Below are 16,246 nucleotides of genomic sequence, written 5' to 3' on the forward strand. Positions count from 1 at the left end.
AAAAAACGCATACGCGCTTTTTGCCCAACCAAGCAAACTTGCAAAGGAAATCTTCACTACAATGAAGTCTCACTTCCCCCCGGTCAAAAGGGCCATCTGAAAAAAGTGTAAAATCCAGAAAGGCAGGACAGGCCATGGAGAACTGGGAGCCTTGTTATGCTGATGGGCGGGATGTAAATTGCCAACAGACACTAGGGAGAAGTGTATGGTGTTTCCTGAAACATCTATAAAACAAAGCAACAGAGCCTAGGGCACTTCCACTTATGGTCCTATAGCTTAGGAAAGTAAAATCAAAAAGACACAGCCACCCCAAAGTTTGGAACGGCTCTGTTTACAAGAACCTCGTTTACAGTACAAGTTCAACATCGCAGAAAGTGAAAAATGGATAAAGAAGTTGTGGTACTTACTTACAAAGCAATATCACTCAGCAATGAAATCTATGTCATCAGGCCATTAGCAGCACAATGACTGGATTCAGGTATGATGATTCTAACTGAAATAAGTCACACAGAAAAGGAAACATCATAAGATATCAGTAATACACGGAATGTAAACTTGGCTACACAGGAACTGAATTACAGAACAGAACAGGGTCTCAAATTTAGAAAACCAACTTATGCTTGCTTAAGGGGAAAGGTGAGTTGGGGTGCTGCATAAAACCAGAGATTGAAATGAGCACAGATAAAGTTCCTTAAGCCAAATATGGAATAGACAAGAGCTACTCCTTGCTCAACGAAATGGACTCAACACCCCATATTAAACGCCTAAGAATGTACCTGACTAGTAAGTATCTTAAAACCTATGGATTGCTATGTCTCTGAAAGAGAATCAAGCATGTGTACAGGGGCATAAACGCAGCAGTGATAGGATTGGAGAGGTTCGGTGAGCAAATGAAGACCCTTTGAAGTCATATTGCATGATACTCATTCCACGGGTTTCAACAACCCAGGTTTAAGGTATTCTTCCTTTAGCTAAAACATGCATGTGGAACCTAGAGTATGATCAACCATGTGATCGGGAGACGTGTTCAAATATGTCTCAGTTTTCGTACCCTGGTACTCTGGTGCAACATTCCAGACGCTTTACTAACACTCTCCCCACTTGGAGAGTCAGCGTCTTTAACCTCCTGTTTGGCCCAGTTTGCAATTTCTGCGGAAGATGAACAGGAATAGGGAGAACCAATGAGAGACTAGCTGGAGGTGTCTGGACGGGCAAAATTAACTCTCATTTCCCACCCGGAAGAGGAATTAACCAAAGGCTCAGCATGCCGTGCCGGAACCAGATTAGGGCCTGAAGCCATCCTGCGGTGTTGCGGCCAGCTCACAAGAAAGCGAGTTGAAGAAAGGAGCTCAGGGGCACTGTAATTCACAAACCTGCAGAGTTATAAATGACAGCTATCGTCCAAAAATATACTGAAGTAAGGATGCCAAGGGGACTTGAAAGCGGGGAAGAATTGCAGGAAACAGATTTCAGGAGGTAGACTGGAATTGCATTTAAAGCATAGGAAAAGAGGCAGAACGTACACAATGATGCACTTGGCCAAAAAGGGCGTATGCGTTTTTTCCTGAACATGTTCACGAAAAAACGCATACGCCCTTTTTGGCCAACCAAGCAAACTTGCAAAGGAAATCTGCACTACAATGAAGTCTCACTTCCCCCCGGTCAAAAGGGCCATCTGAAAAAAGTGTAAAATCCAGAAAGGCAGGACAGGCCATGGAGAACTGGGAGCCTTGTTATGCTGATGAGCAGGATGTAAATTGCCAACAGACACTGGGGAGAAGTGTATGGTGTTTCCTGAAACATCTAAAAAACAAAGCAACAGAGCCTAGGGCACTTCCACTTATGGTCCTATAGCTCAGGGAATTTAAAATCAAAAAGACACAGTTGCCCCAAAGTTTGGGACGCCTCAGTTTACAAGAACCTCGTTTACAGTACAAGTTCAACATCGCAGAAAGTGAAAAATGGATAAAGAACTTGTGGTACTTACGTACAATGCAGTATCACTCAGCAATGAAATCTATGTCATCAGGCCCGTAGCAGCATAATGAGTGGATTCAGGTACGATGATTCTAACTGAAATAAGTCACACAGAAAAAGAAACATCATAAGATATCACTAATACACGGAATGTAAACTTGGCTACACAGGAACTGAATTCCAAAACAGAACAGGATCTCAAATTTAGAAAACCAACTTATGCTTGCTTAAGGGGAAAGGTGAGTTGGGGTGCTGCATAAACCCAGAGATTGAAATGAGCACAGATAAAGTTCCTTAAGCCAAATATGGAATAGACAAGAGCTACTCCTTGCTCAACGAAATGGACTCAACACCGCATATTAAACGCCTAAGAATGTACCTGACTAGTAAGTATCTTAAAACCTATGGATTGCTATGTCTCCGAAAGAGAATCAAGCGTGTGTACAGGGGCATAAACGCAGCAGTGATAGGATTGGAGAGGTTCGGTGAGCAAATGAAGACCCTTTGAAGTCATATTGCATGGTACCCATTCCACGGGTTTCAACTACCCAGGTTTAAGGTATTCTTCCTTCAGCTACAACATGCATGTGGAACCTAGAGTATGATCAACCATGTGATCGGGAGACGTGTTCAAATATGTCTCAGTTTTCATACCCTGGTACTCGGGTGCAACATTCCAGATGCTTTACTAACACTCTACCCACTTGGAGAGTCAGTCCCTTTAACCTCCTGTTTGGCCCAGTTTGCAATTTCTGCGGAAGATGAACAGGAATAGCGAGAACCAATGAGAGACTAGCTGGAGGTGTGTGGACGGGCAAATTTAACTCACATTTCCCACCAGGAAGAGGAATTAACCAAAGGCTCAGCGTGCCGTGCCAGAACCAGATTAGGGCCTGAAGCCATCCTGCAGTGTTGCGGCCAGCTCAAAAGAAAGTGAGTTGAAGAAAGGAGCTCTGGGGCACTGTAATTCACTAACCTGCAGAGTTATAAATGACAGCTATCGTCCAAAAATATACTGAAGTAAGGCTGCCAATAGGACTTGAAAGCGGGGCAGAATTGCAGGAAACTGATTTCAGGAGGTAGACTGGAATTGCATTGAAAACATAGGAAAAGAGGCAGAACGTCCACAATGATGCGCTTGGCCAAAAAGGGCGTATGCGGTTTTTCCTGAATATATTCAGGAAAAAACGCATACGCCCTTTTTGGCCAACCAAGCAAGCTTGCAAAGGAAATCTGCACTACAATGAAGTCTCAATTCCCCTCAGTCAAAAGGGCCATCTGAAAAAAGTGTAAAATCCAGAAAGGCAGGACAGGCCATGGAGAACTGGGAGCCTTGTTATGCTGATGGGCGGGATGTAAATTGCCAACAGACACTCGGGAGAAGTGTATGGTGTTTCCTGAAACATCTAAAAAACAAAGCAACAGAGCCTAGGGCACTTCCACTTATGGTCCTATAGCTTAGGGAAATTAAAATCAAAAAGACACAGCCACCCCAAAGTTTGGAACGTCTCTGTTTACAAGAACCTCGTTTACAGTACAAGTACAACATCGCAGAAAGTGAAAAATGGATAAAGAAGTTGTGGTATTTACTTACAAAGCAATATCACTCAGCAGTGAAATCTATATCATCAGGCCCTTAGCAGCACAATGAGTGGATTCAGGTATGATGATTCTAACTGAAATAAGTCACACAGAAAAAGAAACATCATAAGATATCAGTAATACACGGAATGTAAACTTGGCTACACAGGAACTGAATTACAGAACAGAACAGGGTCTCAAATTTAGAAAACCAACTTATGCTTGCTTAAGGGGAAAGGTGAGTTGGGGTGCTGCATAAAACCAGAGATTGAAATGAGCACAGATAAAGTTCCTTAAGCCAAATATGGAATAGACAAGAGCTACTCCTTGCTCAACGAAATGGACTCAACACCCCATATTAAACGCCTAAGAATGTACCTGACTAGTAAGTATCTTAAAACCTATGGATTGCTATGTCTCCGAAAGAGAATCAAGCCTGTGTACAGGGGCATAAACGCAGCAGTGATAGGATTGGAGAGGTTCGGTGAGCAAATGAATACCCTTTGAAGACATATTGCATGGTACCCATTCCACGGGTCTCAACTCTCCAGGTTTAAGGTATTCTTCCTTCAGCTAAAACATGCATGTGGAACCCGGAGTATGATCAATCATGTGAACGGGAGACGTGTTCAAATATGTCTCAGTTTTCCTCCCCTGGTACTCGGGTGCAACATTCCAGACGCTTTACTAACACTCTCCCCACTTGGAGAGTCAGCGCCTTTAACCTCCTGTTTGGCCCAGTTTGCAATTTCTGCGGAAGATGAACAGGAATAGGGAGAACCAATGAGAGACTAGCTGGAGGTGTCTGGACGGGCAAATTTAACTCTCATTTCCCACCAGGAAGAGGAATTAACCAAAGGCTCAGCATGCCGTGCCGGAACCAGATTAGGGCCTGAAGCCATCCTGCGGTGTTGCGGCCAGCTCACAAGAAAGCGAGTTGAAGAAAGGAGCTCAGGGGCACTGTAATTCACAAACCTGCAGAGTTATAAATGACAGCTATCGTCCAAAAATATACTGAAGTAAGGCTGCCAAGGGGACTTGAAAGCGGGGCAGAATTGCAGGAAACTGATTTCACGAGGTAGACTGGAATTGCATTGAAAGCATAGGAAAACAGGCAGAACGTCCACAATGATGCACTTGGCCAAAAAGGGCATATGCGTTTTTTCCTGAATATATTCAGGAAAAAACGCATACGCCCTTTTTGGCCAACCAAGCAAGCTTGCAAAGGAAATCTGCACTACAATGAAGTCTCACTTCCCCCCGGTCAAAAGGGCAATCTGAAAAAAGTGTAAAATCCAGAAAGGCAGGACAGGCCATGGAGAACTGGGAGCCTTGTTATGCTGATGGGCGGGATGTAAATTGCCAACAGACACTCGGGAGAAGTGTATGGTGTTTCCTGAAACATCTAAAAAACAAAGCAACAGAGCCTAGGGCACTTCCACTTATGGTCCTATAGCTTAGGGAAATTAAAATCAAAAAGACACAGCCACCCCAAAGTTTGGAACGTCTCTGTTTACAAGAACCTCGTTTACAGTACAAGTACAACATCGCAGAAAGTGAAAAATGGATAAAGAAGTTGTGGTATTTACTTACAAAGCAATATCATTCAGCAGTGAAATCTATATCATCAGGCCCTTAGCAGCACAATGAGTGGATTCAGGTATGATGATTCTAACTGAAATAAGTCACACAGAAAAAGAAACATCATAAGATATCAGTAATACACGGAATGTAAACTTGGCTACACAGGAACTGAATTACAGAACAGAACAGGGTCTCAAATTTAGAAAACCAACTTATGCTTGCTTAAGGGTAAAGGTGAGTTGGGGTGCTGCATAAAACCAGAGATTGAAATGAGCACAGATAAAGTTCCTTAAGCCAAATATGGAATAGACAAGAGCTACTCCTTGCTCAACGAAATGGACTCAACACCCCATATTAAACGCCTAAGAATGTACCTGACTAGTAAGTATCTTAAAACCTATGGATTGCTATGTCTCCGAAAGAGAATCAAGCCTGTGTACAGGGGCATAAACGCAGCAGTGATAGGATTGGAGAGGTTCGGTGAGCAAATGAAGACCCTTTGAAGTCATATTGCATGATACTCATTCCACAGGTTTCAACAACCCAGGTTTAAGGTATTCTTCCTTCAGCTAAAACATGCATGTGGAACCTAGAGTATGATCAACCATGTTATCGGGAGACGTGTTCAAATATGTCTCAGTTTTCGTACCCTGGTACTCGGGTGCAACATTCCAGACGCTTTACTAACACTCTCCCCACTTGGAGAGTCAGCGTCTTTAACCTCCTGTTTGGCCCAGTTTGCAATTTCTGCGGAAGATGAACAGGAATAGGGAGAACCAATGAGAGACTAGCTGGAGGTGTCTGGACGGGCAAATTTAACTCTCATTTCCCACCAGGAAGAGGAATTAACCAAAGGCTCAGCGTGCCGTGCCGGGACCAGATTAGGGCCTGAAGCCATCCTGCGGTGTTGCGGCCAGCTCACAAGAAAGCGAGTTGAAGAAAGGAGCTCAGGGGCACTGTAATTCACAAACCTGCAGAGTTATAAATGACAGCTATCGTCCAAAAATATACTGAAGTAAGGCTGCCAAGAGGACTTGAAAGCGGGGAAGAATTGCAGGAAACAGATTTCAGGAGGTAGACTGGAATTGTATTGAAAGCATAGGAAAAGAGGCAGAACGTCCACAATGATGCACTTGGCCAAAAAGGGCGTATGCGTTTTTTCCTGAATATATTCAGGAGAAAACGCATACGCCCTTTTTGGCCAACCAAGCAAGCTTGCAAAGGAAATCTGCACTACAATGAAGTCTCACTTCCCCCCGGTCAAAAGGGCCATCTGAAAAAAGTGTAAAATCCAGAAAGGCAGGACAGGCCATGGAGAACTGGGAGCCTTGTTATGCTGATGGGCGGGATGTAAATTGCCAACAGACACTCCGGAGAAGTGTATGGTGTTTCCTGAAACATCTAAAAAACTAAGCAACATAGCCTAGGGCACTTCCACTTATGATCCTATAGATTAGGGAAATTAAAATCAAAAAGACACAGCCACCCCAAAGTTTGGAATGGCTCTGTTTACAAGAACCTCGTTTACAGTACAAGTTCAACATCGCAGAAAGTGAAAAATGGATAAAGAAGTTGTGGTATTTACTTACAAAGCAATATCACTCAGCAATGAAATCTATGTCATCAGGCCCTTAACAGCACAATGAGTGGATTCAGGTATGATGATTCTAACTGAAATAAGTCACACAGAAAAAGAAACATCATAAGATATCAGTAATACACGGAATGTAAACTTGGCTACACAGGAACTGAATTACAGAACAGAACAGGGTCTCAAATTTAGAAAATCAACTTATGCTTGCTTAAGGGTAAAGGTGAGTTGGGGTGCTGCATAAAACCAGAGATTGAAATGAGCACACATAAAGTTCCTTAAGCCAAATATGGAATAGACAAGAGCTACTCCTTGCTCAACGAAATGGACTCAACACCGCATATTAAACGTCTAATAATGTAACTGACTAGTAAGTATCTTAAAACCTATGGATTGCTATGTCTCCGAAAGAGAATCAAGCATGTGTACAGGGGCATAATCGCAGCAGTGATAGGATTGGAGAGGTTCGGTGAGCAAATGAAGACCCTTTGAAGTCATATTGCATGGTACCCATTCCACGGGTTTCAACTACCCAGGTTTAAGTTATTCTTCCTTCAGCTAAAACATGCATGTGGAACCCAGAGTATGATCAACCATGTGATCGGGAGACATGTTCAAATATGTCTCAGTTTTCGTACCCTGGTACTCGGGTGCAACATTCCAGACGCTTTACTAACACTCTCCCGACTTGGAGAGTCAGTCCCTTTAACCTCCTGTTTGGCCCAGTTTGCAATTTCTGCGGAAGATGAACAGGAATAGGGAGAACCAATGAGAGACTAGCTGGAGGTGTCTGGATGGGCAAATTTAACTCTCATTTCCCAACAGGAAGAGGAATTAACCAAAGGCTCAGCATGCCGTGCCGGAACCAGATTAGGGCCTGAAGCCATCCTGCGGTGTTGCGGCCAGGTCACAAGAAAGCGAGTGGAAGAAAGGAGCTCAGGGGCACTGTAATTCACAAACCTGCAGAGTTATAAATGACAGCTATCGTCCAAAAATATACTGAAGTAAGGCTGCCAAGAGGACTTGAAAGCGGGGCAGAATTGCAGGAAACCGATTTCAGGAGGTAGACTGGAATTGCATTGAAAGCATAGGAAAAGAGGCAGAACATCCACAATGATGCACTTGGCCAAAAAGGGCGTATGCGTTTTTTCCTGAATATATTCAGGAAAAAACGCATACGCGCTTTTTGCCCAACCAAGCAAACTTGCAAAGGAAATCTTCACTACAATGAAGTCTCACTTCCCCCCGGTCAAAAGGGCCATCTGAAAAAAGTGTAAAATCCAGAAAGGCAGGACAGGCCATGGAGAACTGGGAGCCTTGTTATGCTGATGGGCGGGATGTAAATTGCCAACAGACACTAGGGAGAAGTGTATGGTGTTTCCTGAAACATCTATAAAACAAAGCAACAGAGCCTAGGGCACTTCCACTTATGGTCCTATAGCTTAGGAAAGTAAAATCAAAAAGACACAGCCACCCCAAAGTTTGGAACGGCTCTGTTTACAAGAACCTCGTTTACAGTACAAGTTCAACATCGCAGAAAGTGAAAAATGGATAAAGAAGTTGTGGTACTTACTTACAAAGCAATATCACTCAGCAATGAAATCTATGTCATCAGGCCATTAGCAGCACAATGACTGGATTCAGGTATGATGATTCTAACTGAAATAAGTCACACAGAAAAGGAAACATCATAAGATATCAGTAATACACGGAATGTAAACTTGGCTACACAGGAACTGAATTACAGAACAGAACAGGGTCTCAAATTTAGAAAACCAACTTATGCTTGCTTAAGGGGAAAGGTGAGTTGGGGTGCTGCATAAAACCAGAGATTGAAATGAGCACAGATAAAGTTCCTTAAGCCAAATATGGAATAGACAAGAGCTACTCCTTGCTCAACGAAATGGACTCAACACCCCATATTAAACGCCTAAGAATGTACCTGACTAGTAAGTATCTTAAAACCTATGGATTGCTATGTCTCTGAAAGAGAATCAAGCATGTGTACAGGGGCATAAACGCAGCAGTGATAGGATTGGAGAGGTTCGGTGAGCAAATGAAGACCCTTTGAAGTCATATTGCATGATACTCATTCCACGGGTTTCAACAACCCAGGTTTAAGGTATTCTTCCTTTAGCTAAAACATGCATGTGGAACCTAGAGTATGATCAACCATGTGATCGGGAGACGTGTTCAAATATGTCTCAGTTTTCGTACCCTGGTACTCTGGTGCAACATTCCAGACGCTTTACTAACACTCTCCCCACTTGGAGAGTCAGCGTCTTTAACCTCCTGTTTGGCCCAGTTTGCAATTTCTGCGGAAGATGAACAGGAATAGGGAGAACCAATGAGAGACTAGCTGGAGGTGTCTGGACGGGCAAAATTAACTCTCATTTCCCACCCGGAAGAGGAATTAACCAAAGGCTCAGCATGCCGTGCCGGAACCAGATTAGGGCCTGAAGCCATCCTGCGGTGTTGCGGCCAGCTCACAAGAAAGCGAGTTGAAGAAAGGAGCTCAGGGGCACTGTAATTCACAAACCTGCAGAGTTATAAATGACAGCTATCGTCCAAAAATATACTGAAGTAAGGATGCCAAGGGGACTTGAAAGCGGGGAAGAATTGCAGGAAACAGATTTCAGGAGGTAGACTGGAATTGCATTTAAAGCATAGGAAAAGAGGCAGAACGTACACAATGATGCACTTGGCCAAAAAGGGCGTATGCGTTTTTTCCTGAACATGTTCACGAAAAAACGCATACGCCCTTTTTGGCCAACCAAGCAAACTTGCAAAGGAAATCTGCACTACAATGAAGTCTCACTTCCCCCCGGTCAAAAGGGCCATCTGAAAAAAGTGTAAAATCCAGAAAGGCAGGACAGGCCATGGAGAACTGGGAGCCTTGTTATGCTGATGAGCAGGATGTAAATTGCCAACAGACACTGGGGAGAAGTGTATGGTGTTTCCTGAAACATCTAAAAAACAAAGCAACAGAGCCTAGGGCACTTCCACTTATGGTCCTATAGCTCAGGGAATTTAAAATCAAAAAGACACAGTTGCCCCAAAGTTTGGGACGCCTCAGTTTACAAGAACCTCGTTTACAGTACAAGTTCAACATCGCAGAAAGTGAAAAATGGATAAAGAACTTGTGGTACTTACGTACAATGCAGTATCACTCAGCAATGAAATCTATGTCATCAGGCCCGTAGCAGCATAATGAGTGGATTCAGGTACGATGATTCTAACTGAAATAAGTCACACAGAAAAAGAAACATCATAAGATATCACTAATACACGGAATGTAAACTTGGCTACACAGGAACTGAATTCCAAAACAGAACAGGATCTCAAATTTAGAAAACCAACTTATGCTTGCTTAAGGGGAAAGGTGAGTTGGGGTGCTGCATAAACCCAGAGATTGAAATGAGCACAGATAAAGTTCCTTAAGCCAAATATGGAATAGACAAGAGCTACTCCTTGCTCAACGAAATGGACTCAACACCGCATATTAAACGCCTAAGAATGTACCTGACTAGTAAGTATCTTAAAACCTATGGATTGCTATGTCTCCGAAAGAGAATCAAGCGTGTGTACAGGGGCATAAACGCAGCAGTGATAGGATTGGAGAGGTTCGGTGAGCAAATGAAGACCCTTTGAAGTCATATTGCATGGTACCCATTCCACGGGTTTCAACTACCCAGGTTTAAGGTATTCTTCCTTCAGCTACAACATGCATGTGGAACCTAGAGTATGATCAACCATGTGATCGGGAGACGTGTTCAAATATGTCTCAGTTTTCATACCCTGGTACTCGGGTGCAACATTCCAGATGCTTTACTAACACTCTACCCACTTGGAGAGTCAGTCCCTTTAACCTCCTGTTTGGCCCAGTTTGCAATTTCTGCGGAAGATGAACAGGAATAGCGAGAACCAATGAGAGACTAGCTGGAGGTGTGTGGACGGGCAAATTTAACTCACATTTCCCACCAGGAAGAGGAATTAACCAAAGGCTCAGCGTGCCGTGCCAGAACCAGATTAGGGCCTGAAGCCATCCTGCAGTGTTGCGGCCAGCTCAAAAGAAAGTGAGTTGAAGAAAGGAGCTCTGGGGCACTGTAATTCACTAACCTGCAGAGTTATAAATGACAGCTATCGTCCAAAAATATACTGAAGTAAGGCTGCCAATAGGACTTGAAAGCGGGGCAGAATTGCAGGAAACTGATTTCAGGAGGTAGACTGGAATTGCATTGAAAACATAGGAAAAGAGGCAGAACGTCCACAATGATGCGCTTGGCCAAAAAGGGCGTATGCGGTTTTTCCTGAATATATTCAGGAAAAAACGCATACGCCCTTTTTGGCCAACCAAGCAAGCTTGCAAAGGAAATCTGCACTACAATGAAGTCTCAATTCCCCTCAGTCAAAAGGGCCATCTGAAAAAAGTGTAAAATCCAGAAAGGCAGGACAGGCCATGGAGAACTGGGAGCCTTGTTATGCTGATGGGCGGGATGTAAATTGCCAACAGACACTCGGGAGAAGTGTATGGTGTTTCCTGAAACATCTAAAAAACAAAGCAACAGAGCCTAGGGCACTTCCACTTATGGTCCTATAGCTTAGGGAAATTAAAATCAAAAAGACACAGCCACCCCAAAGTTTGGAACGTCTCTGTTTACAAGAACCTCGTTTACAGTACAAGTACAACATCGCAGAAAGTGAAAAATGGATAAAGAAGTTGTGGTATTTACTTACAAAGCAATATCACTCAGCAGTGAAATCTATATCATCAGGCCCTTAGCAGCACAATGAGTGGATTCAGGTATGATGATTCTAACTGAAATAAGTCACACAGAAAAAGAAACATCATAAGATATCAGTAATACACGGAATGTAAACTTGGCTACACAGGAACTGAATTACAGAACAGAACAGGGTCTCAAATTTAGAAAACCAACTTATGCTTGCTTAAGGGGAAAGGTGAGTTGGGGTGCTGCATAAAACCAGAGATTGAAATGAGCACAGATAAAGTTCCTTAAGCCAAATATGGAATAGACAAGAGCTACTCCTTGCTCAACGAAATGGACTCAACACCCCATATTAAACGCCTAAGAATGTACCTGACTAGTAAGTATCTTAAAACCTATGGATTGCTATGTCTCCGAAAGAGAATCAAGCCTGTGTACAGGGGCATAAACGCAGCAGTGATAGGATTGGAGAGGTTCGGTGAGCAAATGAATACCCTTTGAAGACATATTGCATGGTACCCATTCCACGGGTCTCAACTCTCCAGGTTTAAGGTATTCTTCCTTCAGCTAAAACATGCATGTGGAACCCGGAGTATGATCAATCATGTGAACGGGAGACGTGTTCAAATATGTCTCAGTTTTCCTCCCCTGGTACTCGGGTGCAACATTCCAGACGCTTTACTAACACTCTCCCCACTTGGAGAGTCAGCGCCTTTAACCTCCTGTTTGGCCCAGTTTGCAATTTCTGCGGAAGATGAACAGGAATAGGGAGAACCAATGAGAGACTAGCTGGAGGTGTCTGGACGGGCAAATTTAACTCTCATTTCCCACCAGGAAGAGGAATTAACCAAAGGCTCAGCATGCCGTGCCGGAACCAGATTAGGGCCTGAAGCCATCCTGCGGTGTTGCGGCCAGCTCACAAGAAAGCGAGTTGAAGAAAGGAGCTCAGGGGCACTGTAATTCACAAACCTGCAGAGTTATAAATGACAGCTATCGTCCAAAAATATACTGAAGTAAGGCTGCCAAGAGGACTTGAAAGCGGGGCAGAATTGCAGGAAACTGATTTCACGAGGTAGACTGGAATTGCATTGAAAGCATAGGAAAACAGGCAGAACGTCCACAATGATGCACTTGGCCAAAAAGGGCATATGCGTTTTTTCCTGAATATATTCAGGAAAAAACGCATACGCCCTTTTTGGCCAACCAAGCAAGCTTGCAAAGGAAATCTGCACTACAATGAAGTCTCACTTCCCCCCGGTCAAAAGGGCAATCTGAAAAAAGTGTAAAATCCAGAAAGGCAGGACAGGCCATGGAGAACTGGGAGCCTTGTTATGCTGATGGGCGGGATGTAAATTGCCAACAGACACTCGGGAGAAGTGTATGGTGTTTCCTGAAACATCTAAAAAACAAAGCAACAGAGCCTAGGGCACTTCCACTTATGGTCCTATAGCTTAGGGAAATTAAAATCAAAAAGACACAGCCACCCCAAAGTTTGGAACGTCTCTGTTTACAAGAACCTCGTTTACAGTACAAGTACAACATCGCAGAAAGTGAAAAATGGATAAAGAAGTTGTGGTATTTACTTACAAAGCAATATCATTCAGCAGTGAAATCTATATCATCAGGCCCTTAGCAGCACAATGAGTGGATTCAGGTATGATGATTCTAACTGAAATAAGTCACACAGAAAAAGAAACATCATAAGATATCAGTAATACACGGAATGTAAACTTGGCTACACAGGAACTGAATTACAGAACAGAACAGGGTCTCAAATTTAGAAAACCAACTTATGCTTGCTTAAGGGTAAAGGTGAGTTGGGGTGCTGCATAAAACCAGAGATTGAAATGAGCACAGATAAAGTTCCTTAAGCCAAATATGGAATAGACAAGAGCTACTCCTTGCTCAACGAAATGGACTCAACACCCCATATTAAACGCCTAAGAATGTACCTGACTAGTAAGTATCTTAAAACCTATGGATTGCTATGTCTCCGAAAGAGAATCAAGCCTGTGTACAGGGGCATAAACGCAGCAGTGATAGGATTGGAGAGGTTCGGTGAGCAAATGAAGACCCTTTGAAGTCATATTGCATGGTACCATTCCACGGGTCTCAACTCTCCAGGTTTAAGGTATTCTTCCTTCAGCTAAAACATGCATGTGGAACCTAGAGTATGATCAACCATGTGATTGGCAGACGTGTTCAAATATGTCTCAGTTTTCGTACCCTGGTACTCGGGTGCAACATTCCAGACGCTTTTCTAACACTCTCCCGACTTGGAGAGTCAGTCCCTTTAACCTTTTGTTTGGCCCAGTTTGCAATTTCTGCGGAAGATGAACAGGAATAGGGAGAACCAATGAGAGACTAGCTGGAGGTGTCTGGACGGGCAAATTTAACTCTCATTTCCCACCAGGAAGAGGAAATAACCAAAGGCTCAGCGTGCCGTGCTGGAACCAGATTAGGGCCTGAAGCCATCCTGCGGTGTTGCGGCCAGGTCACAAGAAAGCGAGTTGAAGAAAGGAGCTCAGGGGCACTGTAATTCACAAACCTGCAGAGTTATAAATGACCGCTATCATCCAAAAATATACTGAAGTAAGGCTGCCAAGAGGACTTGAATGCGGGGCAGAATTGCAGGAAACCGATTTCAGGAGGTAGACTGTAATTGCATTGAAAGCATAGGAAAACAGGCAGAACGTCCACAATGATGTAATTGGCCAAAAAGGGCGTATGCGTTTTTTCCTGAATATATTCAGGAAAAAACGCATACGCCCTTTTTGGCCAACCAAGCAAGCTTGCAAAGGAAATGTGCACTACAATGAAGTCTCACTTCTCCCTGGTCAAAAGGGCCATCTGAAAAAAGTGTAAAATCCAGAAAGGCAGGACAGGCCATGGAGAACTGGGAGCCTTGTTATGCTGATGGGCGGGATGTAAATTGCCAACAGACACTCGGGAGAAGTGTATGGTGTTTCCTGAAACATCTAAAAAACAAAGCAACAGAGCGTAGGGCACTTCCACTTATGGCCCTATAGCTTAGGGAAATTAAAATCAAAAAGACACAGCCACCCCAAAGTTTGGGACGCCTCTGTGTACAAGAACCTCGTTTACAGTACAAGTTCAACATCGCAGAAAGTGAAAAATGGATAAAGAAGTTGTGGTATTTACTTACAAAGCAATATAACTCAGCAATGAAATCTATGTCATCAGGCCCTTAGCAGCACAATGAGTGGATTCAGGTATGATGATTCTAACTGAAATAAGTCACACAGAAAAAGAAACATCATAAGATATCAGTATTACACGGAATATAAACTTGGGTACACAGGAACTGAAATACAGAACAAAACAGGGTCTCAAATTTAGAAAACCAACTTATGTTTGCTTAAGGGTAAAGGTGAGTTGGGGTGCTGCATAAAACCAGAGATTGAAATGAGCACAGATAAAGTTCCTTAAGCCAAATATGGAATAGACAAGAGCTACTCCTTGCTCAACGAAATGGACTCAACACCCCATATTAAACGCCTAAGAATGTACCTGACTAGTAAGTATCTTAAAACCTATGGATTGCTATGTCTCCGAAAGAGAATCAAGCATGTGTACAGGGGAATAAACGCAGCAGTGATAGGATTGGAGAGGTTCGGTGAGCAAATGAAGACCCTTTGAAGTCATATTGCATGGTACCCATTCCACGGGTCTCAACTCTCCAGGTTTAAGGTATTCTTCCTTCAGCCAAAACATGCATGTGGAACCTAGAGTACGATCAACCATGTGATCGGGAGACGTGTTCAAATATGTCTCAGTTTTCTTCCCCTGGTACTCGGGTGCAACATTCCAGACGCTTTACTAACACTCTGCCGACTTGGAGAGTCAGTCCCTTTAACCTCCTGCTTGGCCCAGTTTGCAATTTCTGCGGAAGATGAACAGGAATAGGGAGAACCAATGAGAGACTAGCTGGAGGTGTCTGGACGGGCAAATTTAACTCTCATTTCCCACCAGGAAGAGGAAATAACCAAAGGCTCAGCGTGCCGTGCCGGAACCAGATTAGGGCCTGAAGCCATCCTGCGGTGTTGCGGCCAGGTGACAAGAAAGCGAGTTGAAGAAAGGAGCTCAGGGGCACTGTAATTCACAAACCTGCAGAGTTATAAATGACAGCTATCGTCCAAAAATAGACTGAAGTAAGGCTGCCAAGAGGACTTGAAAGCGGGGCAGAATTGCAGGAAATCGATTTCAGGAGGTAGACTGGAATTGCATTGAAAGCATAGGAAAAGAGGCAGAACGTCCACAATGATGCACTTGGCCAAAAAGGGCGTATGCCTTTTTTCCTAAATATATTCAGGAAAAAACGCATACGCACTTTTTGGCCAACCAAGCAAGCTTGCAAAGGAAATCTGCACTGCAATGAAGTCTCACTTCCCCCCGGTCAAAAGGGCCATCTGAAAAAAGTGTAAAATCCAGAAAGGCAGGACAGGCCATGGAGAACTGGGAGCCTTGTTATGCTGATGGGCGGGATGTAAATTGCCAACAGACACTCGGGAGAAGTGTATGGTGTTTCCTGAAACATCTAAAAAACAAAGCAACAGAGCCTAGGGCACTTCCAGTTATGGTCCTATAGTTTAGAGAAATTAAAATAAAAAAGACACAGCCACCCCAAAGTTTGGGACGCCTCTGTTTACAAGAACCTCGTTTACAGTGCAAGTTCAACATCGCAGAAAGTGAAAAATGGATAAAGAAGTTGTGGTATTTACTTACAAAGCAATATCACTCAGCAATGAAATCTATGTCATCA

General features: G+C 43.5%; 1 long non-coding RNA gene across 1 annotated transcript in view; it reads right to left on the bottom strand.

Moving 5' to 3' along the window:
• LOC307181498 overlaps window positions 1-14,801 on the bottom strand; it is a 1,015,396-nt gene extending 1,000,595 nt beyond the window's left edge. The window contains exon 1 of the long non-coding RNA XR_013826917.1: window positions 14,630-14,801. This is a non-coding gene — a long non-coding RNA (uncharacterized lncRNA). The remainder of the gene's footprint in view (window positions 1-14,629) is intronic.
• Window positions 14,802-16,246: the final 1,445 nt, after the last annotated feature.

The sequence above is a fragment of the Stenella coeruleoalba genome (assembly GCF_951394435.1).
Source record: "Stenella coeruleoalba genome assembly, contig: scaffold_31, whole genome shotgun sequence".
NCBI lineage: Eukaryota > Metazoa > Chordata > Mammalia > Artiodactyla > Delphinidae > Stenella > Stenella coeruleoalba.